Here is a 25,652-nt window from a genome sequence, read left to right as displayed (position 1 = left end):
GGAGGTGACAATATTCCAGCTGAGCTATTCAAAATCTTAAAAGGTGATGCAGTAAAAGTGCTACACTCAATTTGCCAGCAAATTTGGAAAACTCAACAGTGGCCACAGGATTGTAAGAGATCAGTTTACATTTCAATTCCAAAGAAAGGCAGAGCCAAAGAATGTTCCAACTATCGTACCATTGCACTCATTTCACATGCTAGTAAAGTTATGCTTAAAATCCTACAAGCTAGACTCCAGCAGTATGTGGATCAAGAACTACCAGAAGTACAGGCAGGATTTTCAAGACACAGAGGAACTAGAGATCAAATTGCCAACATACGCTGGATCATGGAGAAAGCTAGGGAGTTCCAGAAAAACATCTACTTCTGCTTCATTGACTATGCTAAAGCCTTTCATTGTGTGGATCACAACAAACTGTGGGAAGTTCTTAAAGAGATGGGAGTACCAGACCATCTTATTTGTCTCTTGAGAAAGCTATATGCCGGTCAAGAAGCAACAGTGAGAACTGGACACGGAACCACTGATTGGTTCAAAATTGGGAAAGGAGTCTGGCAAGGTTGTATACTGTCGCCCTGCCTATTTAACTTATATGCAGAGCACATCATGAGAAAGGCAGGGCTAGATGAATCAAAAGTTGGAATTTAGATTGCTGGGAGAAATATCAACAACCTAAGATATGCATATGATATCACTCCAATGGCAGAAAGTGAAGAAGGACTAAAGAGCCTTTTGTTGTGGGTGAAGAAGGAGAGTGCACACGTTGGGTTGAAACTTAATGTTAAAAAAACCAAGATCATGGCATCTGGCCTTCTCAATTTCTGGCAAATAGATGGGGAAGAAATGGAGGTAGTGACAGATTTTATTTTCCTGGACAACAAGATCACCGCAGATGGGTACTGCAGCCAAGAATTTAAAAGACGCTTGCTCCTCGGGAGGAAAGCCATGGAAAATCTAGACAGCACACTAAAAAGCAGAGACATCACCCTGCCAACAAAAGTGTGTATAGTCAATGTATGGCAGTGAAAGTTGGACCATAAAGAAGGCTGAGTGCCAAAGAATTGAGGCCTTTGAACTATGGTGCTGGAGATTACTCCTACGAGTCCCTTGGACTGCAAGGCAATCAAACCAGTCAGTCCTAGAGGAGATCAACCCTGAGTGTTCTTTAGTAGGCCAGATCCTGAAGTTGAAACTCAAATACATTGGCCACCTAATGAGAAGCAAGGACTCACTGGAGAAGAGCCTAATGCTGGGAAAGATTGAGGGCAAGAGAAGAAGGGGACGACAGAGAATGAGGTGGCTGGATGGAGTCACTGAAGCAGTAGACTTGAGTTTAAATGGACTCCAGAAGATGGTAGAGGACAGGAAGGCCTGGAGGAATGTTGTCCATGGGGTTGCAATGGGTCGGACACGACTTCGCAGCTAACAACAACAACTTGTTGTTGTTCCAGCTGCTGGAAGAAAGGATGGTTTCTCCTCATTATTCGTTCTTTCTTTACAAGGATGTTAGTTCCAATGATGTTTGGAGGCAGAACCTCAGGGAAGTGGGTAACTCTTCTCATCTCTACTTCAGAATCCCAAGGTATGGGAAGAGAGATGAGAACAAGAATAGGAAATTGGGAAGGCAGTATCTTGCTGCCGTATGTCTTTATATGTATTGCCTTCAGCTTCAGGACAACAATATCTGTTGTGATACAGCTGTAGGAGAGGGCACTTGTTCCTATGTCTTGTGGCAGCTTCACAGAGATACAAATTTAAGTAACTGCCTTGTACAATAGATTTTTTGTATTTAGGAGTTGTCATGCAAACACACAGAGGGCTTCAGAATTGGTAGAAAAGGTTAGATTAATGGATATACATTTTGCATTGCAGAAACTGTTTGTTCATTATGAGGATATTAACTTTTAAAGCACAGAGAGAGAGGTTTCTGTGACTGACAAATTTAATCTTGTTTATGATAAATCTCTAGAAATTGGAAGAACTTAATTTTTGCCAACTAAAGCCAGTCTCTACTTGAATTTCAAAGACTTTGGAAATCCACAGCTTAATGTCTGATTTTACTGCAACAAAGAGAGTTGGAAGTCAATCCCTTTTTTTTCTTCCCCTCCCTTTCTTCACACCTTTTTTGTTTTTCCTTTTTCTACTGTTGTCCCCTACTATTTGCTTTTGTATTTTCACATTTTATGTTATATATATATGAAGACTGTGTTTAACACACCTGGGAGAAGCACTTATCTGGCACCATTCACCTCTCCAGCATGCATTGCTTTTTTGCTAGTGTTGTTAGATAGTGGATGCAATTGCATTTCAAGAAACACTCCCTGCATGCATTAAAGTGATTTTTATTACCCGCTTCTGCTTGCTTAAGGGCTGCATCATCAATCAAGTGATGGCTGCTGATTCATTATACTGTCAAAAGATACCATTCTTTTTGTCTGTCTAATGGAAGGATAAGAACAGGCAAGAAGAAGAAAAACCAGGAAAGTCAGTTCCATTCTCAATATCATGCAATTATCATATAACAATTAGTAAATATATGTGAATTTGAAATCATCCTTTATCATCCCTATGGACAGACTTGATATGGGTTTGAAGAAAGAGATCTGAGCAGAATATAACATGTGCTGCTGTAAGCAGAAGGATGTTTCAAAATCATTTACCAAACTCTGCAGTGATAAACCCACCTGTTTTTTTTCCATATGCCAGTCAGACATTATAGAAAATGTTTCTTTTTAAAAGTTGCAGGATTAGCAAAGTTGAAGACACGGTGATCTTATTATTGGAGTCCTTAGAGCATTTGAAATGAACTTATGCCCCTCTGGAGCTATCAATATTTATTTTAATCTATTGAAAGATAAGCAGTAGCTGCTGGTACTTGAAAGAATTGATGGGGTAGATGACAGGGTCACCACAGTTGGGACTAAGGTAGAATCAGATTTATCTTTGCTTGTTGCCATGCCTCTGTCTGTTTTGTAAAGACCTGCATGCCCCTTGAAAGCATCATCATGAGGTGAAGGTGTTTATCTTCTTTCAGAAAGGAAGCTTGATAGAAATATTTCCATACATGACCTCTAGCACCCCAATTGTTCAACTGTCCCATTTACTTGCAAAATGATGAACTTGGCCCTGAAGCATCGTAACATAGGTAGTTGTTGAAAGAAAGGCAACAAAATGACTTTAAAAATATTTAAAAACAATTGACCCAAGCGAACACAGAAAAAGAGAAAAAGGTGGGTTTAGAGTAGCAATCTTGTCTGTTATGAGAGGAGTTGTGTGCCTTCCAATTCTGCTTTCAACCTTCCTAGTGCTCCATAATTTCTTTGGGGCTGGACAATTTCTCTGTCAAGAAAATCAGATTTATATTGTCTCTGCCCTGCAAATAATTCAGCACTGCAGTGGTAGCATTCTGGGTTATTTTAAAGCAATACTTCCTTGTTATTATTGTCCAGAAACAAATCTGCCAGCTATTGAAAATAAACTGGAATTGGGGCTATCATTTTGGCAGCACAGTCTTCCAGCTGTGTGGATCCATAGAAGTATTTCATCCCTGAGCCTTTTCATTGATTTAGCAGATGATCAAATGTTTTGGGTTATTTGTGATGTGATGAGCTTTAACAGCCACACACACACAGCAGCACTTTGAATTATGATTGTAAACCTACTGGAAGCTAGTGCAGCATCTCCAGATAGTTATGTTGCTTAAACAGTTTGTATCCATCAATGTTCAGAATGTTGCATGTTGCATAACATCCCATTTCCAAGTAATCTTCAAGGCAGCACTAAATAGACCTCATTGCAGTATTGTGATCTGGAGTTATGGGAGCATGTTGGACTGGCCAGTGCTTCCTGCTCCAAAAAGGGCAGCAAATGACACAGCCACTCTGCCCATAAATTCCACTTTTATTTACAGTATGTAGAACTGTAAATTCAAGAGTACAATCAAGATGCATGGCTGCTCTTTTATGGAAGAGTATGATCCTATCAAGAGCAGTGGGGAAGCTACTCACATTAAGCCACCACAAAGTTGTTGGATAAACAAAACATAGTTGTTTTGATTCAACTGCAACTTTTTTTTTCATGTTGACCCTTATGGACTTCAGGCATGCATTGGAACCTCTATCACATCTCCTTTTTGGCTCCAGGTAAAGATGCATAACTAGAATATTGATATTGATGATACTTTATCCAAGCTGATGGTTAGCCTCCTCCAGTGGTTTTAAGTCAATGTTGAATAGCATGAAAGAGAAGACTGGGCCCTGTAGCATTCCACATAACAGATGTCAAGGACCTATCATCTTTGATTAGTAGTATCTGCTCATAATTCCTATTTGCTGCCAACATAGGCCAGAGGAAGATCAGGAAGCAGGCATCACAAGAAATATCAAAAATTTATTTTATGGACATGGCTATAATGACAACATCTGGAAATCTGACAATGTACAATGTGTACACTGTACAAGTCCATACTGTGCAATGCCTTTTTAAGTAAATATAGCTAGAGTAAGGAAAACATCAAATGGCAAAAGAAGAATTATGAATCCAAAGAAGGATCAAGCAAGCTTCCATACATTTCATGTATCTTTGACAGGATAAAGAATTGAATAGTTGGATAAAATTGTAAATCAAAATTTGGAATACTGGACAAGTTTCAATAACCACTGTTCCATAAACTTCCAAACCTAACAAACAAAGGAATGTTCGATTGTCTGGATTGAGGTACTTAGAGACATTCCATAGACTATGTTAGATTCCAAGCCAGGTACAGCTATAAATACCAATAGAAGAGAATATTTGTAGCTCAGGGTTGAACTGTGCTGTCTTTATTGTTCTCTGAGCTTAGTTGTTTTGTTATAGATATTTCATTACCTGACTAGGTAACTGGTCTGGACTCTGACTGGGCAGAGTCTGACAATGAGGATACGGGCAGCCTTGTCGATGTAATCTGGGAAGAGTTCGACCCTGTGACTCCTGAAGAAGTGGACAAGATCATGGGGAAGCTGAGCTCCACCACGTGTTTGTTGGACCCGTGTCCCTCCTGGCTGACTTATGCGGCCCGGGACGGGACACGAGGCTGGCTCCAGGCAGTGATTACTGCCTCTTTGAGTGAGGGTAGCTTTCCCGCCGCCTTGAAGGAGGCGGTGGTGAGACCCCTCCTCAAGAAGCCTGCCTTGGACCCAGCAATATTGAACAACTTCCGTCCGGTCTCCAACCTTCGCTTTCTGGCATAGGTTGTTGAGAGCGTGGTGGCACAACAGCTCCCTTTGTTCTTGGATGAAGCTGATTATCTAGACCCGTACCAATTGGGTTTCAGCCCCGGGTACAGCATGGAGACAGCATTGGTCGCGCTGGTGAATGATCTCTGGCGGGCTTGGGACAGGGGCTACTCCTCTGTCCAAGTCCTTTTAGACCTCTCAGCGGCTTTTGATACCATCGACCATGGTATCCTGCTGCGACGTCTCAGGGGGTTAGGAGTGGGAGGCACAGTTCTCCAGTGGTTCTCCTCCTACCTTCTGGGACGCTCGCAGTCGGTGTTGGCAGGGGGGCAGAGATCGACCTTGAGACCTCTCATTTGTGGAGTTCCTCAGGGATCGGTTCTCTCGCCTCTCCTGTTCAACATCTATATGAAGCCGCTGGGTGAGATCATTCGTGGTTTTGGAGTTGGGTATCATCAATATGCTGATGATACCCAGCTTTTTATTTTGACCCCAAACCACCCCAGTGATGCCCTCGACGTGATGTCCCGCTGCCTGGAGGCGGTCCGGGTCTGGATGGGGAGGAACAGGCTTCGACTCAACCCTGACAAGACTGAGTGGCTGTTCATGCTGGCATCCTGGGAAATTCCGATTATCCCATCTTTGGCCATGGGGGGTGAGCTATTACCCCCCGTAGATAGGGCGCGCAACTTGGGGGTCCTTCTAGATTCACAGCTCTCTTTAGAAGAGCATATCGGAGCTGAACCTAGGGGGGCCTTTGCCCAGGTTCGCCTGGTGCGCCAGTTGCGACCCTATCTAGACTGGGATGCCTTGCGTACAGTCACTCATGCGCTCGTGACTTCTCGTCTAGACTACTGTAATGCTCTCTACATGGGGCTGCCCTTGAAGTCCACTCGGAGGCTCCAACTGGTGCAGAATGCAGCCGCGCGAGTTGTGCTGGGGGTTTCCCGATACTCCCATGCTACACCTTTGCTCCGCGAGCTGCATTGGCTGCCGGTTGCCCTCTGGGTGAGATTCAAGGTGTTAGTAATGACTTACAAAGCCCTACATGGCATGGGTCCGGATTACCTACAGCAACACCTGCGGCCGGCGTCAATGTCCCTCCGTCCAGTGTGCTCCCACAGAGAGGGCCTCCTCAGGGTGCCTCCAATCAAAGAATGTCGATTGGTGGCTCCCAGGGGGAGAGCGTTCTCTGTGGGCGCGCCAGACCTGTGGAACCGCCTCCCGGTTGAGCTCCGGATGGCCCCCGACCTTCGCTCCTTCCAGCGCGATCTAAAAACGTATCTATTTGAGCAGTCTGACCTGGTCTGATGGGTTAGGGTTGGGGTTTTAAATATGTTTTAATTATTGTTTTAACCTCAGGCATTTATTTAATCGTTTTTAACTTTTGTATTCTGTTTTGTATTTATTGCCCTGTACACCGCCCTGAGTCCTTCGGGAGAAGGGCGGTATAAAAATATAATAAATAAAATAAATAAATAAATAAATAAATAAATATTGTCAATGTACTCAATATCAGATGCTTCAGAAACTTGACCCTACAAATTAAATTGCTTTATTTCAGACAAGAAAGAAGTCATATCTGCCAACCACAGAAATTAAGCCCTATATTTAAATCAGTCCTAAGATTTAAATCTTAAGCCATTGCTTTCCATCTGTTTCAATCAAATGATTAGGCTATCCTTGGGATTGGAAAGCACCAGTTCAACTTTTACATAATAGTTCTTTCTTGCTCTTTCAGAATGCATAAGTGAAGAGCATGAAAGCAATACAAAGTCTAAATCAGCCTTAACTGAACACCAGTCATAAGGGCCACAACACAAAGTAGACCTGTAGAACAACACTAGCCTGGCACGGTGTAGTAGACTTTTCCACAGAATTGTTTTAGGCAACAGACAATAATGAAGATCAAAACAATTTAAAATAAGGAGGAAGACGAGGGCCATATAGAGGATGGTTACTGATGATTATGGGCATTCTGCTCCATTGAACATAGACAGCATTCAAGGACATCTATTGCCAGGTTTGTTTACAGATCTGTTTTGCAGAAGTTAGCAACATGGCTAGTGAATGATCAGATCATATTTATTTTCCCATATAGCATTACCCAGATGTGATCCCACCAACATTCTTTCATGATACCATGTTTCCCCAAAAATAAGACCATGTTTTTGTTTTTGCCTCCAAAAGAGGCACCAGGTCTTATTTTGGGGGGATGTCTTACTCACTTCCGGCACCGACAGCCCCGCCCCAGCCAGTCCACTTCTTCTGGGGCCAAAGGAGCAGTTTCATTCTGCAGCTGCATTCTGCCCTGCATTTTGCAGTCAGGCCTTTCCAGAAGGCTTCTGCAGCTGAGTACTGAGCTATGGATTCAATCAATAGTTCGGCCCCCAACTGCAGAGGTCTTGCAGAATTTTCAGTTCTGGGCTGCAGAGGTCTTCAGGAAAGGCCTGTGACTGAGAAATGCAGGCCTGGCTGCAGAAGATGCTGCAGAAGAAGTGGGCCAGGGAGGAGGGGCCTGGCTGCAAGATAAATGGATATGGGGCATGTGGGGCAAATCCACACTCCCACCCCTCCCCTAGCTTGATTTTAAAGTGTGTGCCTCACCCCAAAACTAGGGCTTATTTTCAGGGTAGGCCTTACTTTCAGGGAAACACACTATTTGTTGTTGCAGGCAGACATGAATTCCATGAGTAAAATTTTATCCATCATTTTCTTATCTGTCTTTTATAACTAACTGTCTTGAAAGGACTAATTTATTCATTTGCACTAGAATGAACGTGTTCAAAATACATTTTCACACCACATTTAGCAGTCATTTGGCTTCAAGGAGTAGGAGTTTGCCTTGCAGGTATTTTGAAGACATGATAGTATAAATAAATGGTGGTCTCCTTTGCTTTAAGTATATGTTAAATGTAATGCTAAGGGGGGAAAAGATATTAAATGCATATGATCTGCTCTGGAGTGATAAATGAGGAAGTGATGAACAATAAAAATCTTGTGGCATTTGAAGACTTAGAAATGTATTATGGATAAGGTGCAGCAGACTGGATTCATTGGATTAATTGAATTCTAATCTACAAAAATTTGGGCCTAAGACTTTACTAGTCTTTAAGAGCCATAGAACCTTTTGCTGCTTTCCTTGCAACATGACTACTGTGCAAAAAAGAAGAAAGATTATTATTATTTTTGTTTGCAGAAAGGATGGCATTTGTATAAATGCATTATGATCAGGGAATGGTCTTAGCAGCAAAGAGATGGTTTCTCTGTTTTGTTTTTTTTCCCTAGAGAAGAAAACATTCAGTGGGTTGTGGAATAAAAGACATGACCTTGATCCTTTGGTTATGCATTTCTTTACTTTGTGATTAAAACCATGTCAATGACGAAGATGATGATGATGATGACGGTGGTGGTGGTTGTGATGATGATTTATTCATGGTGATCTCTCAGGCAGTCTCCATATAATGAGATACATTCCACTATATCCCATGCAGCAGTACAGGTAATCTTCAATTTACAAAAAATCATTTAGTTACAATGGCACTGGAAAAAAGTGCATTATGACCATTTTCCACACTTATGACCATTGCAGCATCCCATGGTCATGTGATCAAAATTCAGATGCTTGGCAATGGACTCATAGTTATGATGATTGTAGTGTCCCAGGGTCATGTGATTACCTTTTGTGACTTTCTTACAAGTAAAGTCAATGAGGAAGCCAGATTCACTTAACAACCATGACACTAACTTAACAACTGCAATGATTCTCTTTACAGCTGTGACAAGAAAGGTCACAAAATGAGGCAAGTTTACTTAACAAAAGAAATGTTGGGCTCAATTGTAGTCATAAGTTGAGGACTACCTGTAACTGTTGTTAAACAAAGACAATCTGTGACAGTGAAATAATATGTCCTTCCTTCCTTCCTTCCTTCCTTCCTTCCTTCCTTCCTTCCTTCCTTCCTTCCTTCCTTCCTTCCTTCCTTCCTTCCTTCCTTCCTTCCTTCCTTCCTTTTTCTTTCTTTCTTTCTTTCTTTCTTTCTTTCTTTCTTTCTTTCTTTCTTTCTTTCTTTCTTTCTTTCTTTCTTTCTTTCTTTCTTTCTTTCTTTCTTTCTTTCTTTCTTTCTTTTTTAAACAAGTTTTATTAGTTTTCCAATTTAACATCAAAATATTTAGAAAGCATCATGGTTATTGGGTAATCAAAGGTTCAATAATAGAGTTTTTAGTACCTATCTCAGGTTACATTATCAGAACATCCTTCTCTATTTCCCTTAACATTTAATATAACATGCTTATACTAGAAACTTTCTAACAATAGCATGCTCAGTTAAAACAATTATCAGTCTATTTTTAGTTATACATATCCATATACTGTTTTTAAATTTTACCTCATTTTTAATTTTGATTATAGTATTCAAGTTTAGCATGTAACATCCATAATAGCATTCATAACCCAAATTTCCCTTATTTCACTACACAAAAAATATAACCTCTAAAAATAAACCTAATACCTATATAGGTAAATTCTAGTTTTATTTCATAAACATTTTCTACTTCTCATCCTGATACATCACAGCTTACTAATACAATAACCTAGATTTGTCAATCTATTTATATTTATGCATATCCATGTTCTATTTTGAATTCTATCTAATTCTTGATTTTTAGTTAAAGTATTCAGATTTAACCTTTAACATCCATAATAGCATCCATAACCCAAATTTCCATTGTTTCGCTACACAAATTGTAATATCTAAAATAAGCCTAGTAAATAGATAAACATATTCTAGTTTTATCTCATAAACATTTTCTATTTCATAACCTAATAGATCACACCTTACTAAAAGAATAGCCTTTAGTAGCTTTCTAACAGTTCATTTTTTTTAAAACCTAACTCTAGCTTTCTTTTTCTGCCAACCAGGTTTCCAGACCAAAAATTTTGGGTTATCAGATCGGTCTGCCTTTGTTCCAGCACTTATTGCTTGAATCCAGGGAGACCATCTAGCCATCAATGATCCAGAAAAGCTAAACTATTTATAATCATTGTTGTTGTGCTGATGGTTCAAAGCTCTGTATTTGCTCTAATATCTTTATCTTCTCTTCAGTCTGGTGTCTTCTTTCCTCTGGTATCTTCTGATTTAAGTAGAAAGTCGTATCCAATTTTGTAATTATTGCTTGGTTGTCCAGATTTTCAATAAGCTTTGTTGATCTTTAGCATCCTCTATTTTGGTGTTACTTTCTTCCGCTTCATGTACTTTTGGAGTTGTAAGTTCTTTAGTTGGAGTCAAAATTTGGATGTTAAGTTTTTTAATATCTTGTTGTTGTTCCTTAGAATCCTGTCTTAGTGGTAGTTCCTTCTAGTTTTGTTGTTTTCTGGGTTATAAGTTCTTTAGTTGGGGTCTGGATTTCAATTTGTGGTTTCAAGGTAACACCTTTATCTTTCAGTCTGGAATTAATTATCTCAGTGGCTTCAAGAATTTTTTCAAGTATAAGCTTATAGTCAATCGAAGTTTGTAGCTGGTTTCCCTCCATTTCTGGAATAGTTATAGATAGTCTTTTAGTGGAGACTAATTTTTAAACAAGAGTCAGTAAATATTCACCTCCACAGTTCTTAGAAGCCAAATTCATCTCCCAGATGTTTCAAGTTTTTATATTTATTTATTTATTTATTTATTTATTTATTTATTTATTTATTTATTTATTTATTTATTTATTTAGTTTTATATACCGCCCTATTCCCAAAGGACTCAGGGCAGTTTACAGGGCAAAATTTAAAAGAAAATATAAAAGTTGAAATAGAAATAGAATTAAAATGAATTAAATTAATTAATAGCCCAACAAACTAAAACAAAGTTTAAAAACTTAAAACCCCTCAGTCCAGGCCAGATAGATCAAAGAACCAGGTTTTCAGGTCCCGGCGAAACGAACGAAGGTCGGGGGCGGCCCGGAGTTCCACAGGCAGATCATTCCATAGGGCAGGCGCACCCACAGAGAACGCCCTCCCTCTGGGGATCACCTGCCGGCACTCCCTGACCATGCTAAGGAGGCCCTCCGTATGGGAGCGCACAGAACGATGGGAAGTTGATGCTGGCAGCAGGTGCTCCCTAAGATAATCCAGGCCCATGCCATTTAGGGCTTTATAGGTCATCACCAGCACCTTGAATCTCACCTGGAGGGCAACTGGAAGCCAATGCAGCTCACGGAGAAGAGGCATTACACGAGAGTATCGGAAGACTCCCATCACAACTCATGCGGCTGCATTCTGCACCAGCTGAAGCCTCCGAGTGGTCCTCAAGGGCAGCCCCATGTAAAGAGCGTTGCAGTAGTCTAACCGGGAGGTCACAAGTGCATGAGTGATTGTGCATAGGGCATCTCAGTCTAGATAGGGCCGCAACTGGCGCATCAGGGGAACCTGGGCAAAAGCCCCCCTGGTCACGGCTCCTATATGATCTTTCAAACTGAGCCGTGAATCCAGGAGGATGCCCAAGTTGCAAGCCCTATCAACGGGGGGTAACACCTCACCCCCCATAGTTAGTGATGGACAAAGCTGGTTCTCCTGAGATGCCGGTATGCACAGCCACTCAGTCTTGGTGGGATTGAGTCAAAGCCTGTTTCTCCCCATCCAAACCCGGACCGCCCCTAGGCAACGGGACATCATGTCGAGGGCATCACTGGGTTGGTTCAGGGTGGAAAGAAAGAGCTGGGTATCATCAGCATACTGATGATACCCCACCCCAAAACCAAGAATGAGCTTACCCAGTGGCTTCATGTAGATGTTGAACAAGAGGGGAGAGAGAACCAACCCCTGAGGAACTCCACAAATGAGAGGCCTCGGGGCGGATCTCTGCCCTCCCGTCAACACCGACTGCAAGCAGCCCAGGAGATAGGAGGATGCCCTGAAGGAAATCATAGCAGATGAGGCTGCTGGTGGAGCGATGAAGGCTCTATGGCCTCAAAAGACACACTCCATCCAGATAGCCGTGCATCAAGAAACCATTGAGAGACCGGAGGATTTGGAAGAGGATAATGAGATTGACCGGTTGCAGAAGGAACCTGTTAGACAGCATCATACTATAGCACAAGCAACTATTCCTCCAAGCTGCGTGAGCTGCGGGGAACAACACAAAAGGACTGAGTGCAGGTTTTGCACAGCAGTGTGCAATGCCTGTGGGAAGCAAGGCCATATCGCCAGAGTCTGTAGAGGTCACCAGAGAAATGTTCAGGCTGAAGATGTTCCACAGAACGGTAAATGGGCCCCAGGGCAGAACAGGTTGGATACTGTTCTGGGAGGAGAAGCATTAAGCGGACGGGAGCCCAATGCCCCCTTAAAGAGAAGCTGAGACTTCCTGTAAAAAGACAGGGCAAGAAGCAACACAAACCGTCAAGCCTTGACAGATTTTCAAAATTGGCACATTGCGTTGAAAGGCAAAGCCTCCATAAGGGTCAGATTCAAAGAGTTTGATGGTCCTCTCAATTTTGTGGTCATTGAAGGACAGCATACAAGTCTAATAGGATTGGACTGGTTCAAAGCCCTGGGCATCTGAGTAACTGGCATAAATCGCACTCAAACAGCTGACCTGGCAGCAGTATGCCAAGAGTATGCTGATGTGTTCAGTCCTAAACTAGGACAATACAAAGGGGCACCAATCTGCCTTAATCTTGATTCGGCTGTCACTCCAATCAGGATAAAATCATGCAGAGTGCCTTTCGCTTTAAAACCAAAGATCGATGCAGAGCTGGACAAATTAGTGCAACAGGCAGTACTCCAACCCATGGACAGTAGCCTGTGGGAAACTCCCATGTGACCCCAGTGAAATCCAATGGGGATATCCATAACTGTGCAGACTGCAAGTACACAAGAATGGTACTGGGCAGCGGTAAGGTTAGATATTCAGCTCGCCCACTATAAGAAGCCTCTCCCACCTGAAGCCGAGCCAAGGTCAAAACAACTTGAATGGCAATCACCCCCATGAAAATCTAATCTACTGTGATGGCTGAAAGACCCAGGCCACCTGTAGGCCCGGCAATTAAGTGTTTCTGGTGTAGGGACATCAAGCAGCAAAATGCCCAGTCCCCTACCCCCAACTGCAAAACAGACCAGGACCAGTGGTGAGAAAGAAACATGCACAGTAGCTAATGGGAGAAAAATCCAACTGGATGATACAGGAACCTGTGGCCCAGGTCACATGCCCCACACGGGAGGATGCCGGAACCCAGGCTGGATCCACCCCCGTTTTACCCTCTTTTGACTGGGACAACAAAGGAGAGAATGAGCCAATGGTGAGCCAACATGTCCCAGCTTTTTCACTACCTGCCATGCTCATAATCCCTACGTTGGATACACAGGCAGATTTAAAGATGCTAGTTAATTCTGGATGCTCCCGATGCATCATTAGCTTGCCATTTGTCATGAAACTGGGCATACGAGCAAAACTGCTCTCCAAACCTGTGAGGTTCGAGAAAGCCAATGGCTCTCTGATGGGAGGGACTTTAGTCACACAATTAATGGAACCCCTATGCCTAGAAATAGGTGAGCACTGGGAGTTTATTTGCTTCTTGGCGGCCCCAAAAATGACTGGGACTGTGATCTTAGGATTAGCCTGGTTGGACAAATAGAAGCCATTTATCTGGTGGGAGAAAGGATTGAGAACTGTGAGAGTATCCATAGGACCAAATCCCCTCATTGATTCAACAGATGTCACAGAGGATTTTAGGCCACCCAATGAGCGAGCGCACATGGCTGCCTCACAGCCACCAGGCGAGTTGCTCATCCCCAGTGAGTACCGGGACCTAGCGGTGGCATTTAGTAAAAAAGAATGTGATAACTTGCCTCCTCACTGACTCAATGATTGTTCCATTGAATTGTTGCTGGGGGCCAAACTTCCATGACCAAGAATGTACGCTATTTCCCCCTTTGAAATGGAGGAGATGCAGCAATATGTGGATATGAACTTAGCGAGGGGATTCATTGAATGGGCCAAGTCTACTATGGGAGCCCCTGTGTTGTTCAAAGAAAAAAAAGATGGGTCTCTACATGTCTGCATAGACTATAGGGGCCTTAATGCTGTGAGTGTGGAAAATAAATACCCTCTCCCCCTCCTGAAAGACTTACTAACCCACCTGGCAAAGGGGAGTGTCTTCACTAAATTAGACCTGAGAGAAGCATATAACCAGGTGAGAATAAAGGAGGGGGATGAGTGGAAAATGGCTTTCAACTGCCCCTTGGGAAGCTACCAATTCAAAGTTATGCCGTTTGGACTGCAGGGGGCCCAAGCCGTATTTATGCAGTTGATTAATGAGGTCCTACATGATCATTTATACAAAGGGGTTCTGGTGTATCTTTATGACATTCTGATATACAGTACAGATATGACTGATCACATAAGACTGGTCAGAGAAGTGTTAAAGAAACTATTGAATGCCAAACTTTATGTCAAATTGTCGAAACGTGAATTTCACTAAACCCAATTAGATTATCTTGGCTATAGAATTTCCAATGAGGACATTGAAATGGACCCAGCCAAAGTGAAAGCTATAATTGAATGGCAGCCCTCAAAGACTTGCAAACAGCTCCAGAGCTTTGTAGGGTTTGCCAACTTCTACCATCAATTCATTTCCTTTTTTGCCGAGATTGCTCTACCCCTTACAGAACTACTCAAAACACACAAAGGAGGGGAGAAACTGCGACCTGGCCAACCACTAGCATGGACTATGAGTTTTCAAAGAGCTGCTGAGCCAGTTCTGAAGAACCCATGCCCAGGGGAGCCCTTCATAATCCAAACTGACACCAGTGACATTGCAGTCGAAGCTATATTACTGCAAAAGAACAAAAGTGGAGTCCTACAACGCTGCGCCTACACCTCCAAAAAATTCACTGAAAGCGAGAGGAGATAGGAAACCTGGGAGAAAGAGGCCTTTGCCATTAGGTGGAGCCTGTTAAACCGGTGACACTATTTAGAGGAAAGCAAGGTTCCATTTGAAGCATGGACAGATCACAAAAACCTAGAGGCACTGAAGGCCCCCTGCAAACTGTCCACAAAACAAGTGCAGTGGCACAGTACTTTAATTGTTTCAACTTCACTCTAAAGTACATACCAGGAGGAAAAAACTTCTTAGCTGATGCACTACCCTGATTGCCCCAGTACAAAAGTGAATGTGAAGAGGTCAACAAGGCAATTATTCCCAGTTCACAACTTGCAGCACAACTCACACCTCGCAGAACCCCTAATCTGTTGACCCGGGAGCGAAGAAGACAAAACAAGAGTTCCTCATTGATCAATGGGTCAAAGTTAATCAAACCTCTTTAGCATCCAGGGATGGTTTGGCATACAAAGGGGGGGAAACTGTATCAACCTGAAGCCCTTCGTCTCAATGCTCTCAAACACAGCCATGATGTAAAACAGGCTGGACACTTCGTATATTTAAAAACTCTACACTTCATCCACTGGCAATTTTGGTGGCTGGGGCTAAAACAAGATGTAGAAAACTATGTCAGGAGTTGTACCATATGTGCTACCATGAAAAGAATTCCAGCGAAAACCTCTGGGCTACTGCAGCAAGTGGCAGACCCTTCTCAACCATGGGAAAAAATAGCCATGGACTTTATTGTAGACCTCCCCGAAAGTAGAGGAAATACTGTCATCCGGACTGTGATAGAACTGTTTTCGAAGCAGGCTCATTTTATCACCTGCAAAGGACTCCCATCTGCCCAATAACTGACTAAACTGTTCCTGAAACATATCTACTGACTACGCAGTGTTCCTAAACAAATATTTTCAGATAGAGGAGTGCAGTTCACAGTGAAATTTTGGAGGAATTTCCTTAAACTAATTGGATCATCATCTGCTTTTCATCCAGCTACCAATGGGGCTGCAGAATCTGCTAACAAAATGGTGGAGCAATACCTCAGATGCTATGTTTCCTACCAACAGACAAACTGAACTGACCTTCTCCCTTTCTCCAAGGTGGCTTACAATAATTCTGTTCACAGCAGCACCGGCTACATGCCTTTCAGAGTAGCCACAGGAAAAGAGTTCAGCCCAATGCCTGAATACCCTCAGGTGCCCTCCACTTCCCAGACACTTGATCAATGGGTGAGAGGGTGGGAAGAAGTTTGGAGAAACACGAAAACAGCATTAAAAAAGATTTCTGAGACTTATAAAAAACAGGCCGATAAAAAGGGCTCCCCAAAGAACGTTCCAAGTTGGAGAAAAGGTTTACCTGTCAACTAAATACTTACACCTCAAGTTACCCAGCAAAAAATTAGGACCAAAATTCTTGGGGCCTTTCCCCATTGTAAGGATCATCAACCCCATCACAGTAGAATTAAAACTCCCTAGGCTTTTAGGGAAAGTTCACCCTGTCTTCCATTGCAGCCTACTGAAACCTTTTCGGGGCTCCACCTTGCCTCCCCCTTAGAAGTCACCCAGGCCCCTCATAGTAGCAGGTCAGAGATACTATGAGGTGAAAAGCATTCTTGACTCTAGAATCTTTAAAGGGAAATTGCAGTACCTACCTAGTACAATGGAAGAGGTACTCGCTGTCTGAAGCTACTTGGGTGAAATCTAGCTATGTGAAGGCTGACCAACTCATCAAAACATTTCATGAAAGAAACCCCAACAAGCCAAAAGATAATCCCTGACATATGCTTTTGTTTACATTACAGGGTCTATCCTTCTTGTAAGGGGGGCCGGATGTCAACGCTGCAAACATTGGATGTTTTTTGCTCTGACAATATAAGAGGCAGCCTTTTTCTTTAAACTGCTTCCTCTGAATATAAAGAAGTTGCGGAGAGGGGTATGCTAACCAGATGTATAAATTAAATAAGAATAGTGTGCAAGATAATGGAAGTGAAGCTTGCATTTTGGGCTAATTGGAGAATATGATTAATGACATGTAACTAAGGGAGGGAGTTGTGCATGACAATGATAGGTTTAGGGGAGGAGAATTCAGATTCTGGCATCCATCCATGAGTGCCGATGCTTCGTTCTCATTATTATAGACTTTTAGAAAAACAATGCCTGAATGTCTTATTAATCAGAACCATGACAGCTGCATTGGCAGAGCCACTCCATCATCTTTTAGACAAAAAAGCACCCTGCCTGTGGGCAAGCACCCATGACAAAGCATTCAGAGCAGTCAAATCACTGCTATCGTCAAACTCCATGTTAGCCCATTTTAACAAAATGGTGATTTTAGCATGTGATGCATCACTGTATGGCATCAGAGCAGTTCTAAGCCATAAAATGGCAGATGGTCATGAAGCGCCCATAGCATATTATTCTAGGACATTATCATCAGCAGAGAGAAACTATGCTCAAATAGACATGGAAGCTCTCAGTATTGTAGCAGGAATTAAGAAATTCCATGACTTCCTATATACGTGACCCTTCACCATTTTTATTGATCACAAGCTGTTTCTCAGCCTCTTTATGGCTGACAAGCAGACTCCATAGATCCTATCACCAAGGATGCTGCGATGGTCAATTTTTATGGCTGCCTATTCATACAGGCTAGTCCATAAGCCAGGCAAGGAAATGGGCCATGCTGATGCAATCAGCCGACTGCCTCTGCCTAAAACAGATCCAAACTCAGACCCAGCAGTTCGCATCCTGGCAATCCAGGATCTTCCTGAAACACCTCTTCATGCAGATGTGGCCACCGTAACTGCCACTGACAGAACACTCAGCCACGTTCTGAACTGGGTGTTGAGAGGATGGCCAGAAAACAGGCCAAGTCAAGAGTTCCAGAGCTGTCAGCCCACAAGGGTTGTGTATTGTGGGGAAGTAGGGTGATTGTTCTGCCCACATTGCAAGCCAGAGTACTAGAATCTCTGCATGAGGGGCATCCTGGCATCGTTAGAATGAAGGCACTTGCAAGAAGCTACTTGTGGTGGCCAGGTCTGGATAAGGACATTGAGGCTCAAGTAAGGAGCTGTCGGGTCTGCCAAGAAACCCAGTCAGAAATGCCTCAAGCACCAGTGCACCACTGGGAGACCACAGAAACTCCATGGTCTCGCATGCACATTGAATTTGCAGGACCATTTCAGGGACAGGTATTCCTCATTGTAGTGGACAGCTATTCAAAATGGCTAGAGGTAGTACCTGTCCAATCTATGATTACTGCCAGGACCATCCAGGAACTGTGCAGGCTTTTTGCTACACACGGCCTGCCAGATGTCATTGTGTCTGACAATGGGTCACAATTCATGGCAGCAGAGTTCCAGTCCTTCATTAAAGCTAATATGATTAGACACACCACTTCATCTCCATTCCATCCAGCTTCCAATAGCCAAGCTGAACAGCTAGTGAGATCCACAAAAGAGGCTCTAAAAAGACTAATGACAGGAGACTGGAATCATCACCTGGCAGACTTTCTTTTATGCCAGCACACAACACCAAGTACCACTACAGGTCGCAGCCCAGCTGAGCTTAGATGGGGTCGTTGACTCATGACAAAGTTGGACCATCTCCATCCGGACAAATCAGCTGCAGAAACATCACAACCTAAGCCTCCAAGGAATGGGCAGGGGGCATCTTGAGTAGTTGCTATTGTGACAAAGGTGTCAGGGCCACTATCCTATGAAGTGGCCCTGGACAACAGTTGTGTGGTCCGATGCCACATTGACCAATTGCAGCGGCGGCAGGCAAGTCAGAGTCCTGGAGCAGAAGATGAGAGGACTATAGACATGTATAGGGAAGTTGCCATTCCTGAATCGCCCAGTTCAGCTCTATTATTCTGTTATTCTGCAAATAAACCTGTTGCATTAGATCGGTCTGGTTAATGTCTCCAAGATCCCACTACGCAACAATATCCATCTCCCCACCCCCACAAAAGTTACCTTATCATCCTTTCCTTCTGTCCTGTCATCACTTTGGTTTCTTTATCCAAGATGTTCAGAAGCTTCTCAGTCTAGACATTCAGAAAGTTAGACAAAATAAACATCAAGACCTATGATTTGTTCACATAACTGACTGTCAAACCATTTCAAAAGGCAGAGGATGACAAGGATGAGCAGAGCAACTCTTGAGCGAAAGAGAGCTTGCACAAAAGAAAATGATACTGAGAGTAGTTAAGTTTACACAGCAACCACCCAGATACACTGAGGTGTGTACAAAGTTTTACTTGTGGGATAAGACAATAGCACAGTCCAGGAAAAACACAGTCCGGGTCATACACAAGTAATGAACAGATAGCAGATAACAACAGTCCAAGGATTATCCGATACAGAGTCTTCTTACCAGTCTGTAAGTCAAACACAGTTCTACAAGTTTAGCAAAACAGTAGCAAACCCACAAACCACGATAAACAGCAAGTAACAGCAAGCGAGAGTGAACGTAAAAGAGAGAGAGAAGCTATGTCTCTAGCTCCCTCTTATGGCCATAGGAAACAGCACCGGCCAATCATTAGAAGGTATGATGCAATGCATTACATAGTTAAGGTGATACATTACAGTTCTATAACAATGATACAATAGTAGTTCATATATATATTGCCAACCCAACCAGTTAGGCCACAGACATACCTAACAGTTTATAAACCTAGTGCAGTATTTCTGCCGAAAAAGAAGAAAGTTTGACTTGTTCTTGCTGTGACATGTGCACTGCTGACAGCTGCTGTACAAGTATTATGGAAGTTGTGAGGGGTTTTTTAGTCTCTTAATTTATAGTCATATTGAGAACAGCTGCAGTGAAGTGGCTAATGGACTTAGCCATAAATTAAAATGTTCTTCATTTCAGTTCTTTCATGAACTTAAAAAGTGGCAAGGCTAACCCCAGCATAAGGCAAAATGCTGGGAGATGGCAGCAGATTGTTGGAGAAAATTCCAGATGATTTATCTAGACAATCTGTGGACTGGATTTTTTATCTGCTTAGACATGCCAGTCTGCAGAAGGTATATGGCATCTTTATTCTGATAATTTTAAGTGCACAATTTCAGGTGTCAAGAAGAAAAAAAATGCTCAGCTTAAATTAGAAACCAAATTGTTTGGTTGCAATAACTACAGTGATCACTTAGCTCCTTGCTAAAGAACTGCAGAAGAGTCCTGAGCAAAGCAAGACTACAGCTTATATGGATTTGTTTTGTTTAGTTTGCTAAACTATAAAAAAGAAAAATGAATGGAATATGGCAAATTACAATACAACCATACACTAGTATGCTTTTGATAAACTATTGGAATCTCCTTTCTATAGCTTTTCAAACTAGTGGAGTTCTAGCTTTTAGATAACATCAGCATGTACAGTAAAAAAAGAATTACTTATTGTATCTGTATTCCTTCAGACCATTCTATTCATGCTCTGAAGGAAGGACAGCTTTTTTTATTTCTTTTATCTACCTCCATTCCAGGGTCACAGTATTGAACTACAAGCTTTTTAATACTTAAGCTAACAGAAAATACAATCTATTTCTAAGGCATAAAAATGAAACATGTGAATTAGTTGTCCAAACAAGGAAATAGGGTACTTGTCAACGTTCTTCTATCCCACCTGCTGTGGATAGAAATTGACAAATAGCTTTTTCCTTGCAGGATCTTCCTGCTCCTATGATTTCTAAACAAAAGAAGTAGCTCATTTGTTCCTTCTCTCTCTTTCTTTCTTTCTTTCTTTCTTTCTTTCTTTCTTTCTTTCTTTCTTTCTTTCTTTTTAAAAAACAGACTGGGGGAAAGGCACAAGATGCAAAAGACTTGAACTGATATGTTTGAAACACCAGGCATGATTCAGGTTTCACAGACCTCTAAATTAGAGGCTGAGAATTTAGGAAACACAAGCTGACTGCCATAAAAAGGATGTTCTCTTTTTGGAACTGAAAAAAAAAAGTGTTAGAAGCTAACTCTACTACATCTTAGCTTATTATGTATCCAGGTCCAAAGATGCAGCATGCAACTAAAATCAAATTATATTTCTGAATAAAGGTTTACTTAAATAATTTCTTTTCATCCAAGTACTGCTAAAGGATAATATATTAGTAACAATAGCACTAAGATTATATACCGCTTCAGAGTGCTTTACAGTCCTCTCTAAGTGATTTACAGAGTCAGCATATTGCCTCCAACAACAATCTGGACCCTCATTTTATTGACCTTGGAAGGATGGAAAGCTGAGTCAACCTTGAGCTGGTGAGATTGAACTGCCAAACTACTGGCAGCTGTCAATCAGCAGAAATAGCTTGCAGTACTGCATTCTAACCACAGCTCATTAACATACACATATGAGAAGAATGAAGCAAGCAATGGTTTGAACGAGTGCAAGAAGTATGAGTATATCGATTCTTTCTCTAATACAGTCATCTCTTTCTCATATTGTTTTCTCTGTCTTCTATAAGCCAGAAGACAGATCAGATCTAGAAAAGGATCAGAAAGATTGCTATAGGTACAAGCTAAGTCTCTGTGAGGGAGATTGGTGGTTTATAAATTTGATAAAAAATTTTTTTTTTAAAAAATGCTTGCTTTGGGTATGAAATTAAGCTATGAATTGCATATGGTTGTTGGATGAAAGCTTTCCAGCCTGGTCTAATGGTTCACAGCTTGGTTCTGTATGGGTGCCAGGTTTCTGGCTTTTAACACCATCATTTCATAGCAATCAGTCTGGAAGATTAGTTCTTTATATCAATCTATAAGTGTGCTGTACTTCCAAATTTCTATAGACCTTCAGAAGCTGTGTGGTTAACTAGGCTTGTACATTAATACTAATCTGATTTGAATTGTTGTTCAGTTTGAGTGTCAAGTTGGATCTAACATAACAGTTTGAATCAACTTGGAAAATTAATTTGATTTTATTTGACAGTTTGGTTTGATAGTCTGATTTACTCAATTTTCTGAACTGATTTGGAAAAGCAATTTACAACGGTTTTGCACAAAAATCCTTCCAAATCATCAATTTCTACAGAAGGATCTGATTTAATTAGAAGATTTAAAGCACTTTGGATTTGGTGCAGAAAGATGATTCAGGCTGAAACACTTTTGAATTCAATTTCTGAAGCTAATCTAAGAAGAGCCAGTTTGGTCCAGTAGTTAAGGCATCAGGCTATAAACTAGGTTAAAGTTAGGGTTCAAATCCTGCCATAATCATACAAACCAGCTGGGGATCTTGGACTAATTATTCCCTCTCAGCCCAACCCACCTCACAAGGTTCTTGTTGTGGTGAAAAAAGGAGGGGGAAGGTGTGTTGGACATTGTCGGGGCCTTGAGTTATTTGTAAAAATACAAATAAATAAATAATCTTTGCATTCTTTTGGATTGCAGACTATCTGATGCCTCAATTACTTTTTATTCTCTGAGTTGAATTAGATTGCTTTCTCTTTGCCTATGAGTTACTTGCAGTTTTGACCTAATTAAAACTTTGTTCAACAAACTAAATGGCCTGAGAATAACATAAGAAGAAGTACATTATCATGAAAGTTTATTCTTGATTAAAATACATCATTGCTATATTGATTACTATATTAGTATATTGATTAAAAAAACTTGGTATAAAAAGTTTAATTAATTTGTGTTTGTGTTGGATTATGGCATACTTATGCATTCATGTGTTATGATGCTTTCAGCTTGCTTTAAATATGCTTTAAAATATTTTTAAACACATAAAAATAATCTACTTCAGCAAGTGCTCATGAAGACTATTGTGAAGAAAAAAAATCAAATAAATTAAAATGTGGCTGATGGTAGGGCTGGAAAGCCAAAGAGTGTCCAAATTATTGAATAATTGAAATGGAAAAATGTTACAGAATGCTTGACTGCATAATAATGATATCTTCTGCTGATGGAATGGACATACTGTCCTTCATATCAATGAATGGATGTGAATTCACATTCTTTGTGACTTTGAATATACATGCTCATGTGCTGATTAACTAGAAGGTATCAAATATACTCTGATCTCCAAGGAGCTTCTAGAAGCTGCTTAATGTGCCTGAACAAATATCTGAAGAAAACATATTGATTTATGCAATAACATTGAATGGCCAAGGAAACAATCTCACAGCTTGCGATTTTATAGCTCGTGGTTGTCTAGTGATGGAAATAAAATTAATAGGGCACCATATATACAGATACTATCTAATGGATACAAATAGTCTTCGTGGCCTAAGCTCAGAACTGGGATAATAATTATTTATACTCATTCAGTATCTTTCTTCTTCTGGCATTAGTTTAGTAGATCTGACCTATTTAGTTCCATTATGGATGTCAGGTTATATCTTTTGACATCACAAAGCAGCAATGGCTTAATATTTTATACAGCTCATATACTGTATACTCTGCTGTGATGGAAAAATGACAGCACACATACCATAATATCACAAAGCAAAGTTTACTCTTATGTATTACAACACTAAATACAAGTCCATAAATTTTGGAGTTTGCATTGTTACATCACAATACATGCTTTATTCCTTGTTTCTTCAGCAAACATCAATGATTGGAGTGCCAGACTAACTTCAGATCTTCCAAATTTTCATTCAGCTATAAAGTCCATTGTGTGTTTTGAGACAATTACACCCTGAACACATAACTACCTCTGGTATTTGTTGCCAAGAAAAAATGAAATGGAAATGATAGAGAACAAGCCAGAAGATTGTAGTAGCATCCTTCTGTCTTCCTTCCTCTTCAACGCTCACCAGACATTCTAGTGGCCCACAAAATAGGATCATAACAGAAACATAATTTCTTGAAAAGTAGAACTGTACAGACATTCCCTGCCCAAAATATGATAGGGTGGCCAGATTTCATTTAAATTGATTTAATTCTTTGTTGTCATGCTATGTTTAATATAAATTAGTTTGTTTGGGGAAACCCCCAAGACACCTTTAAGTTGAGGGGACACTGCACTCGATTATCATTTAATGCCAGCTAGCTTGAAAAAATAGAAAAAGGCAAGAGGCTGAGTTCCTATAAAAATTCCTTTTGCTTATCATAACTGGATTGAATTAACCACAATAACTCAGAAAAATCTGAATTGAAGCTTTGAATCAGGGTGGAATTTTTCATTGGGTCAGATGTTAAATCTGTCAGATGTTAAATTTGACAAAAATATCTTATGTTAGAGGAAAAAATCCAAAAGAACAAGAAGAACTGGAACTGCCTGATTTCAGTCTGTTTTTTGGGGGTGGGGTGGGGGGGAGTGGGGGGTTTGGCTAAAGAAGTGAGTGCTGCTAGGAAACAAAAGAATTTTAGAATTAGAAGAACATGTCCTGAAGTTTGGATGGCATGAATTTCTATAGTACAATAAAGTTAAGATTAATGTAGCTTTTAAAATCATTACCTTAAAAGTGTCATATTGAGAATATACAAATAGATATAAATCTAGATTGTGCCTGAAAATGTCTTTGTGAGTCACAGCCCAAGAAACATTTTATAGAAAAGAAACAGCAGGCAAAGTTAGATGAATCATCTATTGAGAGTTGTTACGAGTACGGAGAATATAAGATGAAATCAAGACTCCTATTGACTGCAGAGAGATTTAGTTTTCAGTGATTTTCATATGCACAGTTAAGAGAAGGATGTAAGGTAGATAACGGCATTGGAACTGAATAGCACAAGATAGAATTTGAAGCTGAACTATGTATGAATGTTTAATATGTAATTGTTAAAACGTGTAGACTTTTATGAAATTTGAAAGGGAATAAGAACAAGTGAAAGAGTGCATGATAAAATAGGCTAAGAATTTCAGTATAATATACCAATGGAATGCAGGTAGTTCTTGACTTATGGCCACACTTAAGCTCCTAATTTTTGTTGTTAAGTGAGACATTTGTCAAGTAAATTTTGTCCCATTTTACAACCTTTCTTGCCACAGATGTTAAGTGAATCACTGCAGTTAAATTAATAACATGGTTTTTAAGTGAATTTGGTTTTCCCATTGACTTTGCTTGTCAGAAGGCCGCAAAAGGTGATCACATGACACAGCACTGTCACAAATGTGACTCAGTTCCCAACTGTCTTAATTTTGATTATGCGACCATGAGGATGTTGCGATCGTTATAAGTGTCAAATGGCCATAAGTCACTTTTTTCAGTCCCACTATAACTTTAAATGGTCACTAAATGAACTGTTGTAAGTTGAAGACTATCTGTAATGGGAAAATATATGTCTGAAATGATTAAACTTCACATTATGTTATAATTTAAAAGATATTTTTTATAAAATGATGTTTTTGTATGACTCCAGAAAAAATATCAAGAATGTATAAAGGTACTTCCAATTTATTTTGGAAATGTGAAAAATATGAATTAGTTTATCAAGCCTAATGGACTTGCAAAGAAAAAGCCAGAAAAATAGATTTAAATATATACAATGCTACAAAAAAAATAATATTCAGTTGAAACCAGGCAATTAGAAAGAAGCTTCTTCAGCTCTGACTGGATGGTGGGGAATGGAAGGATTTATATTCCTTGCAGACAGCTGGTCATTTGCATTCTTTTACAGCAGGGGTGTAAACTGCCAGCCT

The sequence above is a fragment of the Vipera berus genome (genome assembly GCF_964194415.1).
Source record: "Vipera berus genome assembly, chromosome: 3".
NCBI lineage: Eukaryota > Metazoa > Chordata > Lepidosauria > Squamata > Viperidae > Vipera > Vipera berus.
The sequence above is the reverse complement of the archived record's forward strand: the minus strand, read 5'-3'. Positions refer to the sequence as shown.